This window comes from Hippocampus zosterae, chromosome 15, assembly GCF_025434085.1.
Source record: "Hippocampus zosterae strain Florida chromosome 15, ASM2543408v3, whole genome shotgun sequence".
Taxonomy (NCBI): Eukaryota; Metazoa; Chordata; class Actinopteri; order Syngnathiformes; family Syngnathidae; genus Hippocampus; species Hippocampus zosterae.
Genome location: NC_067465.1, coordinates 19,142,173 through 19,167,314, shown reverse-complemented (window position 1 = coordinate 19,167,314; position 25,142 = coordinate 19,142,173).

Genomic DNA, 25,142 nt, shown 5'->3' with positions numbered 1-25,142 from the left:
GCGGCCAAGTTAAAAAAATAAATAATCCCCGTTCAGTCTCAATGGCAGGGTGCGGGCCGGCCCGGCGGCGATTGCGGCGGGCAGCAGGCCTCTTGGACAGGTTGAGAGATAAAAAAATAATAATTCCCATGCAGTCTCAATGGCGGGGTGCGGGCCGGGGAATAGGCCTCTTGGCCGGGGTGAATAGTGTTGGAACACGGCCCGCGGAAATAGTAGCGGCTGGAGGTACCGGGGGCGATGCCCGCCCCGGCCCGGCGGCCAAGTTAAAAAAATAAATAATCCCCGTACAGTCTCAATGGCAGGGTGCGGGCCGGCCCGGCGGCGAGTGCGGCGGGCAGCAGGCCTCTTGGACAGGTTGAGAGATAAAAAAATAATAATTCCCGTTCAGTCTCAATGGCAGGGTGCGGGCCGGCCCGGCGGCGATTGCGGCGGGCAGCAGGCCTCTTGGACAGGTTGAGAGATAAAAAAATAATAATTCCCATGCAGTCTCAATGGAGGGGTGCGGGCCGGGGAATAGGCCTCTTGGCCGGGGTGAATATGTTGGAACGCGGCGCGCGTAAATAGAAGCGGCTGGAGGTACCGGGGGCGAAGCCCGCCCCGGCCCGGAGGCCGAGTTAAAAAAAAAAAAATCCCCGTTCAGTCTCAATGGCGGGGTGCGGGCCGGCCCGGCGGCGAGTGCGGCGGGCAGCAGGCCTCTTGGACAGGTTGGGAGATAAAAAAATAATAATTCCCGTGCAGTCTCAATGGCGGGGTGCGGGCCGGGGAATAGGCCTCTTGGCCGGGGTGAATAGTGTTGGAACACGGCCCGCGGAAATAGTAGCGGCTGGAGGTACCGGGGGCGATGCCCGCCCCGGCCCGGCGGCCAAGTTAAAAAAATAAATAATCCCCGTTCAGTCTCAATGGCAGGGTGCGGGCCGGCCCGGCGGCGATTGCGGCGGGCAGCAGGCCTCTTGGACAGGTTGAGAGATAAAAAAATAATAATTCCCGTGCAGTCTCAATGGCGGGGTGCGGGCCGGGGAATAGGCCTCTTGGCCGGGGTGAATAGTGTTGGAACACGGCCCGCGGAAATAGTAGCGGCTGGAGGTACCGGGGGCGATGCCCGCCCCGGGCCGGCGGCCAAGTTAAAAAAATAAATAATCCCCGTTCAGTCTCAATGGCAGGGTGCGGGCCGGCCCGGCGGCGAGTGCGGCGGGCAGCAGGCCTCTTGGACAGGTTGAGAGATAAAAAAAATAATAATTCCCGTTCAGTCTCAATGGCAGGGTGCGGGCCGGCCCGGCGGCGATTGCGGCGGGCAGCAGGCCTCTTGGACAGGTTGAGAGATAAAAAAATAATAATTCCCATTCAGTCTCAATGGCGGGGTGCGGGCCGGGGAATAGGCCTCTTGGCCGGGGTGAATATGTTGGAACGCGGCGCGCGTAAATAGAAGCGGCTGGAGGTACCGGGGGCGAAGCCCGCCCCGGCCCGGAGGCCGAGTTAAAAAAAATAATAATCCCCGTTCAGTCTCAATGGCGGGGTGCGGGGCCGGCCCGGCGGCGAGTGCGGCGGGCAGCAGGCCTCTTGGACAGGTTGAGAGATAAAAAAATAATAATTCCCGTGCAGTCTCAATGGCGGGGTGCGGGCCGGGGAATAGGCCTCTTGGCCGGGGTGAATAGTGTTGGAACACGGCCCGCGGAAATAGTAGCGGCTGGAGGTACCGGGGGCGATGCCCGCCCCGGCCCGGCGGCCAAGTTAAAAAAATAAATAATCCCCGTTCAGTCTCAATGGCAGGGTGCGGGCCGGCCCGGCGGCGATTGCGGCGGGCAGCAGGCCTCTTGGACAGGTTGAGAGATAAAAAAATAATAATTCCCGTGCAGTCTCAATGGCGGGGTGCGGGCCGGGGAATAGGCCTCTTGGCCGGGGTGAATAGTGTTGGAACACGGCCCGCGGAAATAGTAGCGGCTGGAGGTACCGGGGGCGATGCCCGCCCCGGGCCGGCGGCCAAGTTAAAAAAATAAATAATCCCCGTTCAGTCTCAATGGCAGGGTGCGGGCCGGCCCGGCGGCGAGTGCGGCGGGCAGCAGGCCTCTTGGACAGGTTGAGAGATAAAAAAATAATAATTCCCGTTCAGTCTCAATGGCAGGGTGCGGGCCGGCCCGGCGGCGATTGCGGCGGGCAGCAGGCCTCTTGGACAGGTTGAGAGATAAAAAAATAATAATTCCCATGCAGTCTCAATGGCGGGGTGCGGGCCGGGGAATAGGCCTCTTGGCCGGGGTGAATATGTTGGAACGCGGCGCGCGTAAATAGAAGCGGCTGGAGGTACCGGGGGCGAAGCCCGCCCCGGCCCGGACGCCGAGTTAAAAAAAATAATAATCCCCGTTCAGTCTCAATGGCGGGGTGCGGGCCGGCCCGGCGGCGAGTGCGGCGGGCAGCAGGCCTCTTGGACAGGTTGAGAGATAAAAAAATAATAATTCCCGTGCAGTCTCAATGGCGGGGTGCTGGCCGGGGAATAGGCCTCTTGGCCGGGGTGAATAGTGTTGGAACACGGCCCGCGGAAATAGTAGCGGCTGGAGGTACCGGGGGCGATGCCCGCCCCGGCCCGGCGGCCAAGTTAAAAAAATAAATAATCCCCGTTCAGTCTCAATGGCAGGGTGCGGGCCGGCCCGGCGGCGATTGCGGCGGGCAGCAGGCCTCTTGGACAGGTTGAGAGATAAAAAAATAATAATTCCCATGCAGTCTCAATGGCGGGGTGCGGGCCGGGGAATAGGCCTCTTGGCCGGGGTGAATAGTGTTGGAACACGGCCCGCGGAAATAGTAGCGGCTGGAGGTACCGGGGGCGATGCCCGCCCCGGGCCGGCGGCCAAGTTAAAAAAATAAATAATCCCCGTTCAGTCTCAATGGCAGGGTGCGGGCCGGCCCGGCGGCGATTGCGGCGGGCAGCAGGCCTCTTGGACAGGTTGAGAGATAAAAAAATAATAATTCCCGTGCAGTCTCAATGGCGGGGTGCGGGCCGGGGAATAGGCCTCTTGGCCGGGGTGAATAGTGTTGGAACACGGCCCGCGGAAATAGTAGCGGCTGGAGGTACCGGGGGCGATGCCCGCCCCGGGCCGGCGGCCAAGTTAAAAAAATAAATAATCCCCGTTCAGTCTCAATGGCAGGGTGCGGGCCGGCCCGGCGGCGATTGCGGCGGGCAGCAGGCCTCTTGGACAGGTTGAGAGATAAAAAAAATAATAATTCCCATGCAGTCTCAATGGCGGGGTGCGGGCCGGGGAATAGGCCTCTTGGCCGGGGTGAATAGTGTTGGAACACGGCCCGCGGAAATAGTAGCGGCTGGAGGTACCGGGGGCGATGCCCGCCCCGGCCCGGCGGCCAAGTCAAAAAAATAAATAATCCCCGTTCAGTCTCAATGGCAGGGTGCGGGCCGGCCCGGCGGCGAGTGCGGCGGGCAGCAGGCCTCTTGGACAGGTTGAGAGATAAAAAAATAATAATTCCCGTTCAGTCTCAATGGCAGGGTGCGGGCCGGCCCGGCGGCGATTGCGGCGGGCAGCAGGCCTCTTGGACAGGTTGAGAGATAAAAAAATAATAATTCCCATGCAGTCTCAATGGCGGGGTGCGGGCCGGGGAATAGGCCTCTTGGCCGGGGTGAATATGTTGGAACGCGGCGCGCGTAAATAGAAGCGGCTGGAGGTACCAGGGGCGAAGCCCGCCCCGGCCCGGACGCCGAGTTAAAAAAAATAATAATCCCCGTTCAGTCTCAATGGCGGGGTGCGGGCCGGCCCGGCGGCGAGTGCGGCGGGCAGCAGGCCTCTTGGACAGGTTGAGAGATAAAAAAATAATAATTCCCGTTCAGTCTCAATGGCAGGGTGCGGGCCGGCCCGGCGGCGATTGCGGCGGGCAGCAGGCCTCTTGGACAGGTTGAGAGATAAAAAAATAATAATTCCCATGCAGTCTCAATGGCGGGGTGCGGGCCGGGGAATAGGCCTCTTGGCCGGGGTGAATATGTTGGAACGCGGCGCGCGTAAATAGAAGCGGCTGGAGGTACCGGGGGCGAAGCCCGCCCCGGCCCGGACGCCGAGTTAAAAAAAATAATAATCCCCGTTCAGTCTCAATGGCGGGGTGCGGGCCGGCCCGGCGGCGAGTGCGGCGGGCAGCAGGCCTCTTGGACAGGTTGAGAGATAAAAAAATAATAATTCCCGTGCAGTCTCAATGGCGGGGTGCTGGCCGGGGAATAGGCCTCTTGGCCGGGGTGAATAGTGTTGGAACACGGCCCGCGGAAATAGTAGCGGCTGGAGGTACCGGGGGCGATGCCCGCCCCGGCCCGGCGGCCAAGTTAAAAAAATAAATAATCCCCGTTCAGTCTCAATGGCAGGGTGCGGGCCGGCCCGGCGGCGAGTGCGGCGGGCAGCAGGCCTCTTGGACAGGTTGAGAGATAAAAAAATAATAATTCCCGTTCAGTCTCAATGGCAGGGTGCGGGCCGGCCCGGCGGCGATTGCGGCGGGCAGCAGGCCTCTTGGACAGGTTGAGAGATAAAAAAATAATAATTCCCATGCAGTCTCAATGGCGGGGTGCGGGCCGGGGAATAGGCCTCTTGGCCGGGGTGAATATGTTGGAACGCGGCGCGCGTAAATAGAAGCGGCTGGAGGTACCGGGGGCGAAGCCCGCCCCGGCCCGGAGGCCGAGTTAAAAAAAATAATAATCCCCGTTCAGTCTCAATGGCGGGGTGCGGGCCGGCCCGGCGGCGAGTGCGGCGGGCAGCAGGGCTCTTGGACAGGTTGAGAGATAAAAAAATAATAATTCCCATGCAGTCTCAATGGCGGGGTGCGGGCCGGGGAATAGGCCTCTTGGCCGGGGTGAATAGTGTTGGAACACGGCCCGCGGAAATAGTAGCGGCTGGAGGTACCGGGGGCGATGCCCGCCCCGGCCCGGCGGCCAAGTTAAAAAAATAAATAATCCCCGTTCAGTCTCAATGGCAGGGTGCGGGCCGGCCCGGCGGCGATTGCGGCGGGCAGCAGGCCTCTTGGACAGGTTGAGAGATAAAAAAATAATAATTCCCATGCAGTCTCAATGGCGGGGTGCGGGCCGGGGAATAGGCCTCTTGGCCGGGGTGAATAGTGTTGGAACACGGCCCGCGGAAATAGTAGCGGCTGGAGGTACCGGGGGCGATGCCCGCCCCGGGCCGGCGGCCAAGTTAAAAAAATAAATAATCCCCGTTCAGTCTCAATGGCAGGGTGCGGGCCGGCCCGGCGGCGATTGCGGCGGGCAGCAGGCCTCTTGGACAGGTTGAGAGATAAAAAAATAATAATTCCCGTGCAGTCTCAATGGCGGGGTGCGGGCCGGGGAATAGGCCTCTTGGCCGGGGTGAATAGTGTTGGAACACGGCCCGCGGAAATAGTAGCGGCTGGAGGTACCGGGGGCGATGCCCGCCCCGGGCCGGCGGCCAAGTTAAAAAAATAAATAATCCCCGTTCAGTCTCAATGGCAGGGTGCGGGCCGGCCCGGCGGCGATTGCGGCGGGCAGCAGGCCTCTTGGACAGGTTGAGAGATAAAAAAAATAATAATTCCCATGCAGTCTCAATGGCGGGGTGCGGGCCGGGGAATAGGCCTCTTGGCCGGGGTGAATAGTGTTGGAACACGGCCCGCGGAAATAGTAGCGGCTGGAGGTACCGGGGGCGATGCCCGCCCCGGCCCGGCGGCCAAGTCAAAAAAATAAATAATCCCCGTTCAGTCTCAATGGCAGGGTGCGGGCCGGCCCGGCGGCGAGTGCGGCGGGCAGCAGGCCTCTTGGACAGGTTGAGAGATAAAAAAATAATAATTCCCGTTCAGTCTCAATGGCAGGGTGCGGGCCGGCCCGGCGGCGATTGCGGCGGGCAGCAGGCCTCTTGGACAGGTTGAGAGATAAAAAAATAATAATTCCCATGCAGTCTCAATGGCGGGGTGCGGGCCGGGGAATAGGCCTCTTGGCCGGGGTGAATATGTTGGAACGCGGCGCGCGTAAATAGAAGCGGCTGGAGGTACCGGGGGCGAAGCCCGCCCCGGCCCGGACGCCGAGTTAAAAAAAATAATAATCCCCGTTCAGTCTCAATGGCGGGGTGCGGGCCGGCCCGGCGGCGAGTGCGGCGGGCAGCAGGCCTCTTGGACAGGTTGAGAGATAAAAAAATAATAATTCCCGTTCAGTCTCAATGGCAGGGTGCGGGCCGGCCCGGCGGCGATTGCGGCGGGCAGCAGGCCTCTTGGACAGGTTGAGAGATAAAAAAATAATAATTCCCATGCAGTCTCAATGGCGGGGTGCGGGCCGGGGAATAGGCCTCTTGGCCGGGGTGAATATGTTGGAACGCGGCGCGCGTAAATAGAAGCGGCTGGAGGTACCGGGGGCGAAGCCCGCCCCGGCCCGGACGCCGAGTTAAAAAAAATAATAATCCCCGTTCAGTCTCAATGGCGGGGTGCGGGCCGGCCCGGCGGCGAGTGCGGCGGGCAGCAGGCCTCTTGGACAGGTTGAGAGATAAAAAAATAATAATTCCCGTGCAGTCTCAATGGCGGGGTGCTGGCCGGGGAATAGGCCTCTTGGCCGGGGTGAATAGTGTTGGAACACGGCCCGCGGAAATAGTAGCGGCTGGAGGTACCGGGGGCGATGCCCGCCCCGGCCCGGCGGCCAAGTTAAAAAAATAAATAATCCCCGTTCAGTCTCAATGGCAGGGTGCGGGCCGGCCCGGCGGCGAGTGCGGCGGGCAGCAGGCCTCTTGGACAGGTTGAGAGATAAAAAAATAATAATTCCCGTTCAGTCTCAATGGCAGGGTGCGGGCCGGCCCGGCGGCGATTGCGGCGGGCAGCAGGCCTCTTGGACAGGTTGAGAGATAAAAAAATAATAATTCCCATGCAGTCTCAATGGCGGGGTGCGGGCCGGGGAATAGGCCTCTTGGCCGGGGTGAATATGTTGGAACGCGGCGCGCGTAAATAGAAGCGGCTGGAGGTACCGGGGGCGAAGCCCGCCCCGGCCCGGAGGCCGAGTTAAAAAAAATAATAATCCCCGTTCAGTCTCAATGGCGGGGTGCGGGCCGGCCCGGCGGCGAGTGCGGCGGGCAGCAGGCCTCTTGGACAGGTTGAGAGATAAAAAAATAATAATTCCCGTGCAGTCTCAATGGCGGGGTGCGGGCCGGGGAATAGGCCTCTTGGCCGGGGTGAATAGTGTTGGAACACGGCCCGCGGAAATAGTAGCGGCTGGAGGTACCGGGGGCGATGCCCGCCCCGGCCCGGCGGCCAAGTTAAAAAAATAAATAATCCCCGTTCAGTCTCAATGGCAGGGTGCGGGCCGGCCCGGCGGCGATTGCGGCGGGCAGCAGGCCTCTTGGACAGGTTGAGAGATAAAAAAATAATAATTCCCATGCAGTCTCAATGGCGGGGTGCGGGCCGGGGAATAGGCCTCTTGGCCGGGGTGAATAGTGTTGGAACACGGCCCGCGGAAATAGTAGCGGCTGGAGGTACCGGGGGCGATGCCCGCCCCGGCCCGGCGGCCAAGTTAAAAAAATAAATAATCCCCGTACAGTCTCAATGGCAGGGTGCGGGCCGACCCGGCGGCGAGTGCGGCGGGCAGCAGGCCTCTTGGACAGGTTGAGAGATAAAAAAATAATAATTCCCGTTCAGTCTCAATGGCAGGGTGCGGGCCGGCCCGGCGGCGATTGCGGCGGGCAGCAGGCCTCTTGGACAGGTTGAGAGATAAAAAAATAATAATTCCCATGCAGTCTCAATGGAGGGGTGCGGGCCGGGGAATAGGCCTCTTGGCCGGGGTGAATATGTTGGAACGCGGCGCGCGTAAATAGAAGCGGCTGGAGGTACCGGGGGCGAAGCCCGCCCCGGCCCGGAGGCCGAGTTAAAAAAAAAAAAATCCCCGTTCAGTCTCAATGGCGGGGTGCGGGCCGGCCCGGCGGCGAGTGCGGCGGGCAGCAGGCCTCTTGGACAGGTTGGGAGATAAAAAAATAATAATTCCCGTGCAGTCTCAATGGCGGGGTGCGGGCCGGGGAATAGGCCTCTTGGCCGGGGTGAATAGTGTTGGAACACGGCCCGCGGAAATAGTAGCGGCTGGAGGTACCGGGGGCGATGCCCGCCCCGGCCCGGCGGCCAAGTTAAAAAAATAAATAATCCCCGTTCAGTCTCAATGGCAGGGTGCGGGCCGGCCCGGCGGCGATTGCGGCGGGCAGCAGGCCTCTTGGACAGGTTGAGAGATAAAAAAATAATAATTCCCGTGCAGTCTCAATGGCGGGGTGCGGGCCGGGGAATAGGCCTCTTGGCCGGGGTGAATAGTGTTGGAACACGGCCCGCGGAAATAGTAGCGGCTGGAGGTACCGGGGGCGATGCCCGCCCCGGGCCGGCGGCCAAGTTAAAAAAATAAATAATCCCCGTTCAGTCTCAATGGCAGGGTGCGGGCCGGCCCGGCGGCGAGTGCGGCGGGCAGCAGGCCTCTTGGACAGGTTGAGAGATAAAAAAAATAATAATTCCCGTTCAGTCTCAATGGCAGGGTGCGGGCCGGCCCGGCGGCGATTGCGGCGGGCAGCAGGCCTCTTGGACAGGTTGAGAGATAAAAAAATAATAATTCCCATTCAGTCTCAATGGCGGGGTGCGGGCCGGGGAATAGGCCTCTTGGCCGGGGTGAATATGTTGGAACGCGGCGCGCGTAAATAGAAGCGGCTGGAGGTACCGGGGGCGAAGCCCGCCCCGGCCCGGAGGCCGAGTTAAAAAAAATAATAATCCCCGTTCAGTCTCAATGGCGGGGTGCGGGGCCGGCCCGGCGGCGAGTGCGGCGGGCAGCAGGCCTCTTGGACAGGTTGAGAGATAAAAAAATAATAATTCCCGTGCAGTCTCAATGGCGGGGTGCGGGCCGGGGAATAGGCCTCTTGGCCGGGGTGAATAGTGTTGGAACACGGCCCGCGGAAATAGTAGCGGCTGGAGGTACCGGGGGCGATGCCCGCCCCGGCCCGGCGGCCAAGTTAAAAAAATAAATAATCCCCGTTCAGTCTCAATGGCAGGGTGCGGGCCGGCCCGGCGGCGATTGCGGCGGGCAGCAGGCCTCTTGGACAGGTTGAGAGATAAAAAAATAATAATTCCCGTGCAGTCTCAATGGCGGGGTGCGGGCCGGGGAATAGGCCTCTTGGCCGGGGTGAATAGTGTTGGAACACGGCCCGCGGAAATAGTAGCGGCTGGAGGTACCGGGGGCGATGCCCGCCCCGGGCCGGCGGCCAAGTTAAAAAAATAAATAATCCCCGTTCAGTCTCAATGGCAGGGTGCGGGCCGGCCCGGCGGCGAGTGCGGCGGGCAGCAGGCCTCTTGGACAGGTTGAGAGATAAAAAAATAATAATTCCCGTTCAGTCTCAATGGCAGGGTGCGGGCCGGCCCGGCGGCGATTGCGGCGGGCAGCAGGCCTCTTGGACAGGTTGAGAGATAAAAAAATAATAATTCCCATGCAGTCTCAATGGCGGGGTGCGGGCCGGGGAATAGGCCTCTTGGCCGGGGTGAATATGTTGGAACGCGGCGCGCGTAAATAGAAGCGGCTGGAGGTACCGGGGGCGAAGCCCGCCCCGGCCCGGACGCCGAGTTAAAAAAAATAATAATCCCCGTTCAGTCTCAATGGCGGGGTGCGGGCCGGCCCGGCGGCGAGTGCGGCGGGCAGCAGGCCTCTTGGACAGGTTGAGAGATAAAAAAATAATAATTCCCGTGCAGTCTCAATGGCGGGGTGCTGGCCGGGGAATAGGCCTCTTGGCCGGGGTGAATAGTGTTGGAACACGGCCCGCGGAAATAGTAGCGGCTGGAGGTACCGGGGGCGATGCCCGCCCCGGCCCGGCGGCCAAGTTAAAAAAATAAATAATCCCCGTTCAGTCTCAATGGCAGGGTGCGGGCCGGCCCGGCGGCGATTGCGGCGGGCAGCAGGCCTCTTGGACAGGTTGAGAGATAAAAAAATAATAATTCCCATGCAGTCTCAATGGCGGGGTGCGGGCCGGGGAATAGGCCTCTTGGCCGGGGTGAATAGTGTTGGAACACGGCCCGCGGAAATAGTAGCGGCTGGAGGTACCGGGGGCGATGCCCGCCCCGGGCCGGCGGCCAAGTTAAAAAAATAAATAATCCCCGTTCAGTCTCAATGGCAGGGTGCGGGCCGGCCCGGCGGCGATTGCGGCGGGCAGCAGGCCTCTTGGACAGGTTGAGAGATAAAAAAATAATAATTCCCGTGCAGTCTCAATGGCGGGGTGCGGGCCGGGGAATAGGCCTCTTGGCCGGGGTGAATAGTGTTGGAACACGGCCCGCGGAAATAGTAGCGGCTGGAGGTACCGGGGGCGATGCCCGCCCCGGGCCGGCGGCCAAGTTAAAAAAATAAATAATCCCCGTTCAGTCTCAATGGCAGGGTGCGGGCCGGCCCGGCGGCGATTGCGGCGGGCAGCAGGCCTCTTGGACAGGTTGAGAGATAAAAAAAATAATAATTCCCATGCAGTCTCAATGGCGGGGTGCGGGCCGGGGAATAGGCCTCTTGGCCGGGGTGAATAGTGTTGGAACACGGCCCGCGGAAATAGTAGCGGCTGGAGGTACCGGGGGCGATGCCCGCCCCGGCCCGGCGGCCAAGTCAAAAAAATAAATAATCCCCGTTCAGTCTCAATGGCAGGGTGCGGGCCGGCCCGGCGGCGAGTGCGGCGGGCAGCAGGCCTCTTGGACAGGTTGAGAGATAAAAAAATAATAATTCCCGTTCAGTCTCAATGGCAGGGTGCGGGCCGGCCCGGCGGCGATTGCGGCGGGCAGCAGGCCTCTTGGACAGGTTGAGAGATAAAAAAATAATAATTCCCATGCAGTCTCAATGGCGGGGTGCGGGCCGGGGAATAGGCCTCTTGGCCGGGGTGAATATGTTGGAACGCGGCGCGCGTAAATAGAAGCGGCTGGAGGTACCGGGGGCGAAGCCCGCCCCGGCCCGGACGCCGAGTTAAAAAAAATAATAATCCCCGTTCAGTCTCAATGGCGGGGTGCGGGCCGGCCCGGCGGCGAGTGCGGCGGGCAGCAGGCCTCTTGGACAGGTTGAGAGATAAAAAAATAATAATTCCCGTTCAGTCTCAATGGCAGGGTGCGGGCCGGCCCGGCGGCGATTGCGGCGGGCAGCAGGCCTCTTGGACAGGTTGAGAGATAAAAAAATAATAATTCCCATGCAGTCTCAATGGCGGGGTGCGGGCCGGGGAATAGGCCTCTTGGCCGGGGTGAATATGTTGGAACGCGGCGCGCGTAAATAGAAGCGGCTGGAGGTACCGGGGGCGAAGCCCGCCCCGGCCCGGACGCCGAGTTAAAAAAAATAATAATCCCCGTTCAGTCTCAATGGCGGGGTGCGGGCCGGCCCGGCGGCGAGTGCGGCGGGCAGCAGGCCTCTTGGACAGGTTGAGAGATAAAAAAATAATAATTCCCGTGCAGTCTCAATGGCGGGGTGCGGGCCGGGGAATAGGCCTCTTGGCCGGGGTGAATAGTGTTGGAACACGGCCCGCGGAAATAGTAGCGGCTGGAGGTACCGGGGGCGATGCCCGCCCCGGGCCGGCGGCCAAGTTAAAAAAATAAATAATCCCCGTTCAGTCTCAATGGCAGGGTGCGGGCCGGCCCGGCGGCGATTGCGGCGGGCAGCAGGCCTCTTGGACAGGTTGAGAGATAAAAAAATAATAATTCCCGTGCAGTCTCAATGGCGGGGTGCGGGCCGGGGAATAGGCCTCTTGGCCGGGTTGAATAGTGTTGGAACACGGCCCGCGGAAATAGTAGCGGCTGGAGGTACCGGGGGCGATGCCCGCCCCGGCCCGGCGGCCAAGTTAAAAAAATAAATAATCCCCGTTCAGTCTCAATGGCAGGGTGCGGGCCGGCCCGGCGGCGATTGCGGCGGGCAGCAGGCCTCTTGGACAGGTTGAGAGATAAAAAAATAATAATTCCCATGCAGTCTCAATGGCGGGGTGCGGGCCGGGGAATAGGCCTCTTGGCCGGGGTGAATAGTGTTGGAACACGGCCCGCGGAAATAGTAGCGGCTGGAGGTACCGGGGGCGATGCCCGCCCCGGCCCGGCGGCCAAGTTAAAAAAATAAATAATCCCCGTTCAGTCTCAATGGCAGGGTGCGGGCCGGCCCGGCGGCGAGTGCGGCGGGCAGCAGGCCTCTTGGACAGGTTGAGAGATAAAAAAATAATAATTCCCGTTCAGTCTCAATGGCAGGGTGCGGGCCGGCCCGGTGGCGATTGCGGCGGGCAGCAGGCCACTTGGACAGGTTGAGAGATAAAAAAATAATAATTCCCATGCAGTCTCAATGGCGGGGTGCGGGCCGGGGAATAGGCCTCTTGGCCGGGGTGAATATGTTGGAACGCGGCGCGCGTAAATAGAAGCGGCTGGAGGTACCGGGGGCGAAGCCCGCCCCGGCCCGGAGGCCGAGTTAAAAAAAATAATAATCCCCGTTCAGTCTCAATGGCGGGGTGCGGGCCGGCCCGGCGGCGAGTGCGGCGGGCAGCAGGCCTCTTGGACAGGTTGAGAGATAAAAAAATAATAATTCCCGTGCAGTCTCAATGGCGGGGTGCGGGCCGGGGAATAGGCCTCTTGGCCGGGGTGAATAGTGTTGGAACACGGCCCGCGGAAATAGTAGCGGCTGGAGGTACCGGGGGCGATGCCCGCCCCGGCCCGGCGGCCAAGTTAAAAAAATAAATAATCCCCGTTCAGTCTCAATGGCAGGGTGCGGGCCGGCCCGGCGGCGATTGCGGCGGGCAGCAGGCCTCTTGGACAGGTTGAGAGATAAAAAAATAATAATTCCCGTGCAGTCTCAATGGCGGGGTGCGGGCCGGGGAATAGGCCTCTTGGCCGGGGTGAATAGTGTTGGAACACGGCCCGCGGAAATAGTAGCGGCTGGAGGTACCGGGGGCGATGCCCGCCCCGGGCCGGCGGCCAAGTTAAAAAAATAAATAATCCCCGTTCAGTCTCAATGGCAGGGTGCGGGCCGGCCCGGCGGCGAGTGCGGTGGGCAGCAGGCCTCTTGGACAGGTTGAGAGATAAAAAAATAATAATTCCCGTTCAGTCTCAATGGCAGGGTGCGGGCCGGCCCGGCGGCGAGTGCGGCGGGCAGCAGGCCTCTTGGACAGGTTGAGAGATAAAAAAATAATAATTCCCGTGCAGTCTCAATGGCGGGGTGCGGGCCGGGGAATAGGCCTCTTGGCCGGGGTGAATATGTTGGAACGCGGCGCGCGTAAATAGAAGCGGCTGGAGGTACCGGGGGCGAAGCCCCCCCCGGCCCGGACGCCGAGTTAAAAAAAATAATAATCCCCGTTCAGTCTCAATGGCGGGGTGCGGGCCGGCCCGGCGGCGAGTGCGGCGGGCAGCAGGCCTCTTGGACAGGTTGAGAGATAAAAAAATAATAATTCCCGTGCAGTCTCAATGGCGGGGTGCGGGCCGGGGAATAGGCCTCTTGGCCGGGGTGAATAGTGTTGGAACACGGCCCGCGGAAATAGTAGCGGCTGGAGGTACCGGGGGCGATGCCCGCCCCGGGCCGGCGGCCAAGTTAAAAAAATAAATAATCCCCGTTCAGTCTCAATGGCAGGGTGCGGGCCGGCCAGGCGGCGATTGCGGCGGGCAGCAGGCCTCTTGGACAGGTTGAGAGATAAAAAAATAATAATTCCCGTGCAGTCTCAATGGCGGGGTGCGGGCCGGGGAATAGGCCTCTTGGCCGGGTTGAATAGTGTTGGAACACGGCCCGCGGAAATAGTAGCGGCTGGAGGTACCGGGGGCGATGCCCGCCCCGGCCCGGCGGCCAAGTTAAAAAAATAAATAATCCCCGTTCAGTCTCAATGGCAGGGTGCGGGCCGGCCCGGCGGCGATTGCGGCGGGCAGCAGGCCTCTTGGACAGGTTGAGAGATAAAAAAATAATAATTCCCATGCAGTCTCAATGGCGGGGTGCGGGCCGGGGAATAGGCCTCTTGGCCGGGGTGAATAGTGTTGGAACACGGCCCGCGGAAATAGTAGCGGCTGGAGGTACCGGGGGCGATGCCCGCCCCGGCCCGGCGGCCAAGTTAAAAAAATAAATAATCCCCGTTCAGTCTCAATGGCAGGGTGCGGGCCGGCCCGGCGGCGAGTGCGGCGGGCAGCAGGCCTCTTGGACAGGTTGAGAGATAAAAAAATAATAATTCCCGTTCAGTCTCAATGGCAGGGTGCGGGCCGGCCCGGTGGCGATTGCGGCGGGCAGCAGGCCACTTGGACAGGTTGAGAGATAAAAAAATAATAATTCCCATGCAGTCTCAATGGCGGGGTGCGGGCCGGGGAATAGGCCTCTTGGCCGGGGTGAATATGTTGGAACGCGGCGCGCGTAAATAGAAGCGGCTGGAGGTACCGGGGGCGAAGCCCGCCCCGGCCCGGAGGCCGAGTTAAAAAAAATAATAATCCCCGTTCAGTCTCAATGGCGGGGTGCGGGCCGGCCCGGCGGCGAGTGCGGCGGGCAGCAGGCCTCTTGGACAGGTTGAGAGATAAAAAAATAATAATTCCCGTGCAGTCTCAATGGCGGGGTGCGGGCCGGGGAATAGGCCTCTTGGCCGGGGTGAATAGTGTTTGAACACGGCCCGCGGAAATAGTAGCGGCTGGAGGTACCGGGGGCGATGCCCGCCCCGGCCCGGCGGCCAAGTTAAAAAAATAAATAATCCCCGTTCAGTCTCAATGGCAGGGTGCGGGCCGGCCCGGCGGCGATTGCGGCGGGCAGCAGGCCTCTTGGACAGGTTGAGAGATAAAAAAATAATAATTCCCGTGCAGTCTCAATGGCGGGGTGCGGGCCGGGGAATAGGCCTCTTGGCCGGGGTGAATAGTGTTGGAACACGGCCCGCGGAAATAGTAGCGGCTGGAGGTACCGGGGGCGATGCCCGCCCCGGGCCGGCGGCCAAGTTAAAAAAATAAATAATCCCCGTTCAGTCTCAATGGCAGGGTGCGGGCCGGCCCGGCGGCGAGTGCGGTGGGCAGCAGGCCTCTTGGACAGGTTGAGAGATAAAAAAATAATAATTCCCGTTCAGTCTCAATGGCAGGGTGCGGGCCGGCCCGGCGGCGAGTGCGGCGGGCAGCAGGCCTCTTGGACAGGTTGAGAGATAAAAAAATAATAATTCCCGTGCAGTCTCAATGGCGGGGTGCGGGCCGGGGAATAGGCCTCTTGGCCGGGGTGAATAGTGTTGGAACACGGCCAGCGGAAATAGTAGCGGCTGGAGGTACCGGGGGCGATGCCCGCCCCGGCCCGGCGGCCAAGTTAAAAAAATAAATAATCCCCGTTCAGTCTCAATGGCAGGGTGCGGGCCGGCCCGGCGGCGATTGCGGCGGGCAGCAGGCCTCTTGGACAGGTTGAGAGATAAAAAAATAATAATTCCCGTGCAGTCTCAATGGCGGGGTGCGGGCCGGGGAATAGGCCTCTTGGCCGGGGTGAATAGTGTTGGAACACGGCCCGCGGAAATAGTAGCGGCTGGAGGTACCGGGGGCGATGCCCGCCCCGGCCCGGCGGCCAAGTTAAAAAAATAAATAATCCCCGTTCAGTCTCAATGGCAGGGTGCGGGCCGGCCCGGCGGCGAGTGCGGCGGGCAGCAGGCCTCTTGGACAGGTTGAGAGATAAAAAAATAATAATTCCCGTTCAGTCTCAATGGCAGGGTGCGGGCCGGCCCGGCGGCGATTGCGGCGGGCAGCAGGCCTCTTGGACAGGTTGAGAGATAAAAAAATAATAATTCCCATGCAGTCTCAATGGCGGGGTGCGGGCCGGGGAATAGGCCTCTTGGCCGGGGTGAATATGTTGGAACGCGGCGCGCGTAAATAGAAGCGGCTGGAGGTGCCGGGGGCGAAGCCCGCCCCGGCCCGGAGGCCGAGTTAAAAAAAATAATAATCCCCGTTCAGTCTCAATGGCGGGGTGCGGGCCGGCCCGGCGGCGAGTGCGGCGGGCAGCAGGCCTCTTGGACAGGTTGAGAGATAAAAAAATAATAATTCCCGTGCAGTCTCAATGGCGGGGTGCGGGCCGGGGAATAGGCCTCTTGGCCGGGGTGAATAGTGTTGGAACACGGCCCGCGGAAATAGTAGCGGCTGGAGGTACCGGGGGCGATGCCCGCCCCGGGCCGGCGGCCAAGTTAAAAAAATAAATAATCCCCGTTCAGTCTCAATGGCAGGGTGCGGGCCGGCCCGGCGGCGAGTGCGGCGGGCAGCAGGCCTCTTGGACAGGTTGAGAGATAAAAAAATAATAATTCCCGTTCAGTCTCAATGGCAGGGTGCGGGCCGGCCCGGCGGCGATTGCGGCGGGCAGCAGGCCTCTTGGACAGGTTGAGAGATAAAAAAATAATAATTCCCATGCAGTCTCAATGGCGGGGTGCGGGCCGGGGAATAGGCCTCTTGGCCGGGGTGAATATGTTGGAACGCGGCGCGCGTAAATAGAAGCGGCTGGAGGTACCGGGGGCGAAGCCCGCCCCGGCCCGGACGCCGAGTTAAAAAAAATAATAATCCCCGTTCAGTCTCAATGGCGGGGTGCGGGCCGGCCCGGCGGCGAGTGCGGCGGGCAGCAGGCCTCTTGGACAGGTTGAGAGATAAAAAAATAATAATTCCCGTGCAGTCTCAATGGCGGGGTGCGGGCCGGGGAATAGGCCTCTTGGCCGGGGTGAATAGTGTTGGAACACGGCCCGCGGAAATAGTAGCGGCTGGAGGTACCGGGGGCGATGCCCGCCCCGGCCCGGCGGCCAAGTTAAAAAAATAAATAATCCCCGTTCAGTCTCAATGGCAGGGTGCGGGCCGGCCCGGCGGCGATTGCGGCGGGCAGCAGGCCTCTTGGACAGGTTGAGAGATAAAAAAATAATAATTCCCATGCAGTCTCAATGGCGGGGTGCGGGCCGGGGAATAGGCCTCTTGGCCGGGGTGAATAGTGTTGGAACACGGCCCGCGGAAATAGTAGCGGCTGGAGGTACCGGGGGCGATGCCCGCCCCGGCCCGGCGGCCAAGTTAAAAAAATAAATAATCCCGTTCAGTCTCAATGGCAGGGTGCGGGCCGGCCCGGCGGCGATTGCGGCGGGCAGCAGGCCTCTTGGACAGGTTGAGAGATATAAAAATAATAATTCCCGTGCAGTCTCAATGGCGGGGTGCGGGCCGGCCCGGCGGACGAGTGTGGCCGGGGAAGAGGCCTCTTGGCCGGGGTGAATATGTTGGAACGCGGCGCGTGTAAATAGAAGCGGCTGGAGGTACCGGGGGCGAAGCCCGCCCCGGCCCGGAGGCCGAGTTAAAAAAAATAATAATCCCCGTTCAGTCTCAATGGCGGGGTGCGGGCCGGCCCGGCGGCGAGTGCGGCGGGCAGCAGGCCTCTTGGACAGGTTGAGAGATAAAAAAATAATAATTCCCATGCAGTCTCAATGGCGGGGTGCGGGCCGGGGAATAGGCCTCTTGGCCGGGGTGAATAGTGTTGGAACACGGCCCGCGGAAATAGTAGCGGCTGGAGGTACCGGGGGCGATGCCCGCCCCGGCCCGGCGGCCAAGTTAAAAAAATAAATAATCCCCGTTCAGTCTCAATGGCAGGGTGCGGGCCGGCCCGGCGGCGAGTGCGGCGGGCAGCAGGCCTCTTGGACAGGTTGAGAGATAAAAAAATAATAATTCCCGTTCAGTCTCAATGGCAGGGTGCGGGCCGGCCCGGCGGCGATTGCGGCGGGCAGCAGGCCTCTTGGACAGGTTGAGAGATAAAAAAATAATAATTCCCATGCAGTCTCAATGGCGGGGTGCGGGCCGGGGAATAGGCCTCTTGGCCGGGGTGAATATGTTGGAACGCGGCGCGCGTAAATAGAAGCGGCTGGAGGTACCGGGGGCGAAGCCCGCCCCGGCCCGGTAATCCCCGTTCAGTCTCAATGGCGGGGTGCGGGCCGGCCCGGCGGCGAGTGCGGCGGGCAGCAGGCCTCTTGGACAGGTTGAGAGATAAAAAAATAATAATTCCCGTGCAGTCTCAATGGCGGGGTGCGGGCCGGGGAATAGGCCTCTTGGCCGGGGTGAATAGTGTTGGAACACGGCCCGCGGAAATAGTAGCGGCTGGAGGTACCGGGGGCGATGCCCGCCCCGGCCCGGCGGCCAAGTTAAAAAAATAAATAATCCCCGTTCAGTCTCAATGGCAGGGTGCGGGCCGGCCCGGCGGCGATTGCGGCGGGCAGCAGGCCTCTTGGACAGGTTGAGAGATAAAAAAATAATAATTCCCGTGCAGTCTCAATGGCGGGGTGCGGGCCGGGGAATAGGCCTCTTGGCCGGGGTGAATAGTGTTGGAACACGGCCCGCGGAAATAGTAGCGGCTGGAGGTACCGGGGGCGATGCCCGCCCCGGCCCGGCGGCCAAGTTAAAAAAATAAATAATCCCCGTTCAGTCTCAATGGCAGGGTGCGGGCCGGCCCGGCGGCGATTGCGGCGGGCAGCAGGCCTCTTGGACAGGTTGAGAGATAAAAAAATAATAATTCCCATGCAGTCTCAATGGCGGGGTGCGGGCCGGGGAATAGGCCTCTTGGCCGGGGTGAATAGTGTTGGAACACGGCCCGCGGAAATAGTAGCGGCTGGAGGTACCGGGGGCGATGCCCGCCCCGGCCCGGCGGCCAAGTTAAAAAAATAAATAATCCCCGTACAGTCTCAATGGCAGGGTGCGGGCCGGCCCGGCGGCGAGTGCGGCGGGCAGCAGGCCTCTTGGACAGGTTGAGAGATAAAAAAATAATAATTCCCGTTCAGTCTCAATGGCAGGGTGCGGGCCGGCCCGGCGGCGATTGCGGCGGGCAGCAGGCCTCTTGGACAGGTTGAGAGATAAAAAAATAATAATTCCCATGCAGTCTCAATGGAGGGGTGCGGGCCGGGGAATAGGCCTCTTGGCCGGGGTGAATATGTTGGAACGCGGCGCGCGTAAATAGAAGCGGCTGGAGGTACCGGGGGCGAAGCCCGCCCCGGCCCGGAGGCCGAGTTAAAAAAAAAAAAAATCCCCGTTCAGTCTCAATGGCGGGGTGCGGGCCGGCCCGGCGGCGAGTGCGGCGGGCAGCAGGCCTCTTGGACAGGTTGGGAGATAAAAAAATAATAATTCCCGTGCAGTCTCAATGGCGGGGTGCGGGCCGGGGAATAGGCCTCTTGGCCGGGGTGAATAGTGTTGGAACACGGCCCGCGGAAATAGTAGCGGCTAGAGGTACCGGGGGCGATGCCCGCCCCGGCCCGGCGGCCAAGTTAAAAAAATAAATAATCCCCGTTCAGTCTCAATGGCAGGGTGCGGGCCGGCCCGGCGGCGATTGCGGCGGGCAGCAGGCCTCTTGGACAGGTTGAGAGATAAAAAAATAATAATTCCCGTGCAGTCTCAATGGCGGGGTGCGGGCCGGGGAATAGGCCTCTTGGCCGGGGTGAATAGTGTTGGAACACGGCCCGCGGAAATAGTAGCGGCTGGAGGTACCGGGGGCGATGCCCGCCCCGGGCCGGCGGCCAAGTTAAAAAAATAAATAATCCCCGTTCAGTCTCAATGGCAGGGTGCGGGCCGGCCCGGCGGCGAGTGCGGCGGGCAGCAGGCCTCTTGGACAGGTTGAGAGATAAAAAAATAATAATTCCCGTTCAGTCTCAATGGCAGGGTGCGGGCCGGCCCGGCGGCGATTGCGGCGGGCAGCAGGCCTCTTGGACAGGTTGAGAGATAAAAAAATAATAATTCCCATTCAGTCTCAATGGCGGGGTGCGGGCCGGGGAATAGGCCTCTTGGCCGGGGTGAATATGTTGGAACGCGGCGCGCGTAAATAGAAGCGGCTGGAGGTACCGGGGGCGAAGCCCGCCCCGGCCCGGAGGCCGAGTTAAAAAAAATAATAATCCCCGTTCAGTCTCAATGGCGGGGTGCGGGGCCGGCCCGGCGGCGAGTGCGGCGGGCAGCAGGCCTCTTGGACAGGTTGAGAGATAAAAAAATAATAATTCCCGTGCAGTCTCAATGGCGGGGTGCGGGCCGGGGAATAGGCCTCTTGGCCGGGGTGAATAGTGTTGGAACACGGCCCGCGGAAATAGTAGCGGCTGGAGGTACCGGGGGCGATGCCCGCCCCGGCCCGGCGGCCAAGTTAAAAAAATAAATAATCCCCGTTCAGTCTCAATGGCAGGGTGCGGGCCGGCCCGGCGGCGATTGCGGCGGGCAGCAGGCCTCTTGGACAGGTTGAGAGATAAAAAAATAATAATTCCCGTGCAGTCTCAATGGCGGGGTGCGGGCCGGGGAATAGGCCTCTTGGCCGGGGTGAATAGTGTTGGAACACGGCCCGCGGAAATAGTAGCGGCTGGAGGTACCGGGGGCGATGCCCGCCCCGGGCCGGCGGCCAAGTTAAAAAAATAAATAATCCCCGTTCAGTCTCAATGGCAGGGTGCGGGCCGGCCCGGCGGCGAGTGCGGCGGGCAGCAGGCCTCTTGGACAGGTTGAGAGATAAAAAAATAATAATTCCCGTTCAGTCTCAATGGCAGGGTGCGGGCCGGCCCGGCGGCGATTGCGGCGGGCAGCAGGCCTCTTGGACAGGTTGAGAGATAAAAAAATAATAATTCCCATGCAGTCTCAATGGCGGGGTGCGGGCCGGGGAATAGGCCTCTTGGCCGGGGTGAATATGTTGGAACGCGGCGCGCGTAAATAGAAGCGGCTGGAGGTACCGGGGGCGAAGCCCGCCCCGGCCCGGACGCCGAGTTAAAAAAAATAATAATCCCCGTTCAGTCTCAATGGCGGGGTGCGGGCCGGCCCGGCGGCGAGTGCGGCGGGCAGCAGGCCTCTTGGACAGGTTGAGAGATAAAAAAATAATAATTCCCGTGCAGTCTCAATGGCGGGGTGCTGGCCGGGGAATAGGCCTCTTGGCCGGGGTGAATAGTGTTGGAACACGGCCCGCGGAAATAGTAGCGGCTGGAGGTACCGGGGGCGATGCCCGCCCCGGCCCGGCGGCCAAGTTAAAAAAATAAATAATCCCCGTTCAGTCTCAATGGCAGGGTGCGGGCCGGCCCGGCGGCGAGTGCGGCGGGCAGCAGGCCTCTTGGACAGGTTGAGAGATAAAAAAATAATAATTCCCGTTCAGTCTCAATGGCAGGGTGCGGGCCGGCCCGGCGGCGATTGCGGCGGGCAGCAGGCCTCTTGGACAGGTTGAGAGATAAAAAAATAATAATTCCCATGCAGTCTCAATGGCGGGGTGCGGGCCGGGGAATAGGCCTCTTGGCCGGGGTGAATATGTTGGAACGCGGCGCGCGTAAATAGAAGCGGCTGGAGGTACCGGGGGCGAAGCCCGCCCCGGCCCGGAGGCCGAGTTAAAAAAAATAATAATCCCCGTTCAGTCTCAATGGCGGGGTGCGGGCCGGCCCGGCGGCGAGTGCGGCGGGCAGCAGGCCTCTTGGACAGGTTGAGAGATAAAAAAATAATAATTCCCGTGCAGTCTCAATGGCGGGGTGCGGGCCGGGGAATAGGCCTCTTGGCCGGGGTGAATAGTGTTGGAACACGGCCCGCGGAAATAGTAGCGGCTGGAGGTACCGGGGGCGATGCCCGCCCCGGCCCGGCGGCCAAGTTAAAAAAATAAATAATCCCCGTTCAGTCTCAATGGCAGGGTGCGGGCCGGCCCGGCGGCGATTGCGGCGGGCAGCAGGCCTCTTGGACAGGTTGAGAGATAAAAAAATAATAATTCCCGTGCAGTCTCAATGGCGGGGTGCGGGCCGGGGAATAGGCCTCTTGGCCGGGGTGAATAGTGTTGGAACACGGCCCGCGGAAATAGTAGCGGCTGGAGGTACCGGGGGCGATGCCCGCCCCGGCCCGGCGGCCAAGTTAAAAAAATAAATAATCCCCGTTCAGTCTCAATGGCAGGGTGCGGGCCGGCCCGGCGGCGATTGCGGCGGGCAGCAGGCCTCTTGGACAGGTTGAGAGATAAAAAAATAATAATTCCCATGCAGTCTCAATGGCGGGGTGCGGGCCGGGGAATAGGCCTCTTGGCCGGGGTGAATAGTGTTGGAACACGGCCCGCGGAAATAGTAGCGGCTGGAGGTACCGGGGGCGATGCCCGCCCCGGCCCGGCGGCCAAGTTAAAAAAATAAATAATCCCCGTACAGTCTCAATGGCAGGGTGCGGGCCGGCCCGGCGGCGAGTGCGGCGGGCAGCAGGCCTCTTGGACAGGTTGAGAGATAAAAAAATAATAATTCCCGTTCAGTCTCAATGGCAGGGTGCGGGCCGGCCCGGCGGCGATTGCGGCGGGCAGCAGGCCTCTTGGACAGGTTGAGAGATAAAAAAATAATAATTCCCATGCAGTCTCAATGGAGGGGTGCGGGCCGGGGAATAGGCCTCTTGGCCGGGGTGAATATGTTGGAACGCGGCGCGCGTAAATAGAAGCGGCTGGAGGTACCGGGGGCGAAGCCCGCCCCGCCCGGAGGCCGAGTTAAAAAAAAAAAAATCCCCGTTCAGTCTCAATGGCGGGGTGCGGGCCGGCCCGGCGGCGAGTGCGGCGGGCAGCAGGCCTCTTGGACAGGTTGGGAGATAAAAAAATAATAATTCCCGTGCAGTCTCAATGGCGGGGTGCGGGCCGGGGAATAGGCCTCTTGGCCGGGGTGAATAGTGTTGGAACACGGCCCGCGGAAATAGTAGCGGCTGGAGGTACCGGGGGCGATGCCCGCCCCGGCCCGGCGGCCAAGTTAAAAAAATAAATAATCCCCGTTCAGTCTCAATGGCAGGGTGCGGGCCGGCCCGGCGGCGATTGCGGCGGGCAGCAGGCCTCTTGGACAGGTTGAGAGATAAAAAAATAATAATTCCCGTGCAGTCTCAATGGCGGGGTGCGGGCCGGGGAATATGCCTCTTGGCCGGGGTGAATAGTGTTGGAACACGGCCCGCGGAAATAGTAGCGGCTGGAGGTACCGGGGGCGATGCCCGCCCCGGGCCGGCGGCCAAGTTTAAAAAATAAATAATCCCCGTTCAGTCTCAATGGCAGGGTGCGGGCCGGCCCGGCGGCGAGTGCGGCGGGCAGCAGGCCTCTTGGACAGGTTGAGAGATAAAAAAAATAATAATTCCCGTTCAGTCTCAATGGCAGGGTGCGGGCCGGCCCGGCGGCGATTGCGGCGGGCAGCAGGCCTCTTGGACAGGTTGAGAGATAAAAAAATAATAATTCCCATTCAGTCTCAATGGCGGGGTGCGGGCCGGGGAATAGGCCTCTTGGCCGGGGTGAATATGTTGGAACGCGGCGCGCGTAAATAGAAGCGGCTGGAGGTACCGGGGGCGAAGCCCGCCCCGGCCCGGAGGCCGAGTTAAAAAAAATAATAATCCCGTTCAGTCTCAATGGCGGGGTGCGGGGCCGGCCCGGCGGCGAGTGCGGCGGGCAGCAGGCCTCTTGGACAGGTTGAGAGATAAAAAAATAATAATTCCCGTGCAGTCTCAATGGCGGGGTGCGGGCCGGGGAATAGGCCTCTTGGCCGGGGTGAATAGTGTTGGAACACGGCCCGCGGAAATAGTAGCGGCTGGAGGTACCGGGGGCGATGCCCGCCCCGGCCCGGCGGCCAAGTTAAAAAAATAAATAATCCCCGTTCAGTCTCAATGGCAGGGTGCGGGCCGGCCCGGCGGCGATTGCGGCGGGCAGCAGGCCTCTTGGACAGGTTGAGAGATAAAAAAATAATAATTCCCGTGCAGTCTCAATGGCGGGGTGCGGGCCGGGGAATAGGCCTCTTGGCCGGGGTGAATAGTGTTGGAACACGGCCCGCGGAAATAGTAGCGGCTGGAGGTACCGGGGGCGATGCCCGCCCCGGGCCGGCGGCCAAGTTAAAAAAATAAATAATCCCCGTTCAGTCTCAATGGCAGGGTGCGGGCCGGCCCGGCGGCGAGTGCGGCGGGCAGCAGGCCTCTTGGACAGGTTGAGAGATAAAAAAATAATAATTCCCATGCAGTCTCAATGGCGGGGTGCGGGCCGGGGAATAGGCCTCTTGGCCGGGGTGAATATGTTGGAACGCGGCGCGCGTAAATAGAAGCGGCTGGAGGTACCGGGGGCGAAGCCCGCCCCGGCCCGGACGCCGAGTTAAAAAAAATAATAATCCCCGTTCAGTCTCAATGGCGGGGTGCGGGCCGGCCCGGCGGCGAGTGCGGCGGGCAGCAGGCCTCTTGGACAGGTTGAGAGATAAAAAAATAATAATTCCCGTGCAGTCTCAATGGCGGGGTGCTGGCCGGGGAATAGGCCTCTTGGCCGGGGTGAATAGTGTTGGAACACGGCCCGCGGAAATAGTAGCGGCTGGAGGTACCGGGGGCGATGCCCGCCCCGGCCCGGCGGCCAAGTTAAAAAAATAAATAATCCCCGTTCAGTCTCAATGGCAGGGTGCGGGCCGGCCCGGCGGCGATTGCGGCGGGCAGCAGGCCTCTTGGACAGGTTGAGAGATAAAAAAATAATAATTCCCATGCAGTCTCAATGGCGGGGTGCGGGCCGGGGAATAGGCCTCTTGGCCGGGGTGAATAGTGTTGGAACACGGCCCGCGGAAATAGTAGCGGCTGGAGGTACCGGGGGCGATGCCCGCCCCGGGCCGGCGGCCAAGTTAAAAAAATAAATAATCCCCGTTCAGTCTCAATGGCAGGGTGCGGGCCGGCCCGGCGGCGATTGCGGCGGGCAGCAGGCCTCTTGGACAGGTTGAGAGATAAAAAAATAATAATTCCCGTGCAGTCTCAATGGCGGGGTGCGGGCCGGGGAATAGGCCTCTTGGCCGGGGTGAATAGTGTTGGAACACGGCCCGCGGAAATAGTAGCGGCTGGAGGTACCGGGGGCGATGCCCGCCCCGGGCCGGCGGCCAAGTTAAAAAAATAAATAATCCCCGTTCAGTCTCAATGGCAGGGTGCGGGCCGGCCCGGCGGCGATTGCGGCGGGCAGCAGGCCTCTTGGACAGGTTGAGAGATAAAAAAAATAATAATTCCCATGCAGTCTCAATGGCGGGGTGCGGGCCGGGGAATAGGCCTCTTGGCCGGGGTGAATAGTGTTGGAACACGGCCCGCGGAAATAGTAGCGGCTGGAGGTACCGGGGGCGATGCCCGCCCCGGCCCGGCGGCCAAGTCAAAAAAATAAATAATCCCCGTTCAGTCTCAATGGCAGGGTGCGGGCCGGCCCGGCGGCGAGTGCGGCGGGCAGCAGGCCTCTTGGACAGGTTGAGAGATAAAAAAATAATAATTCCCGTTCAGTCTCAATGGCAGGGTGCGGGCCGGCCCGGCGG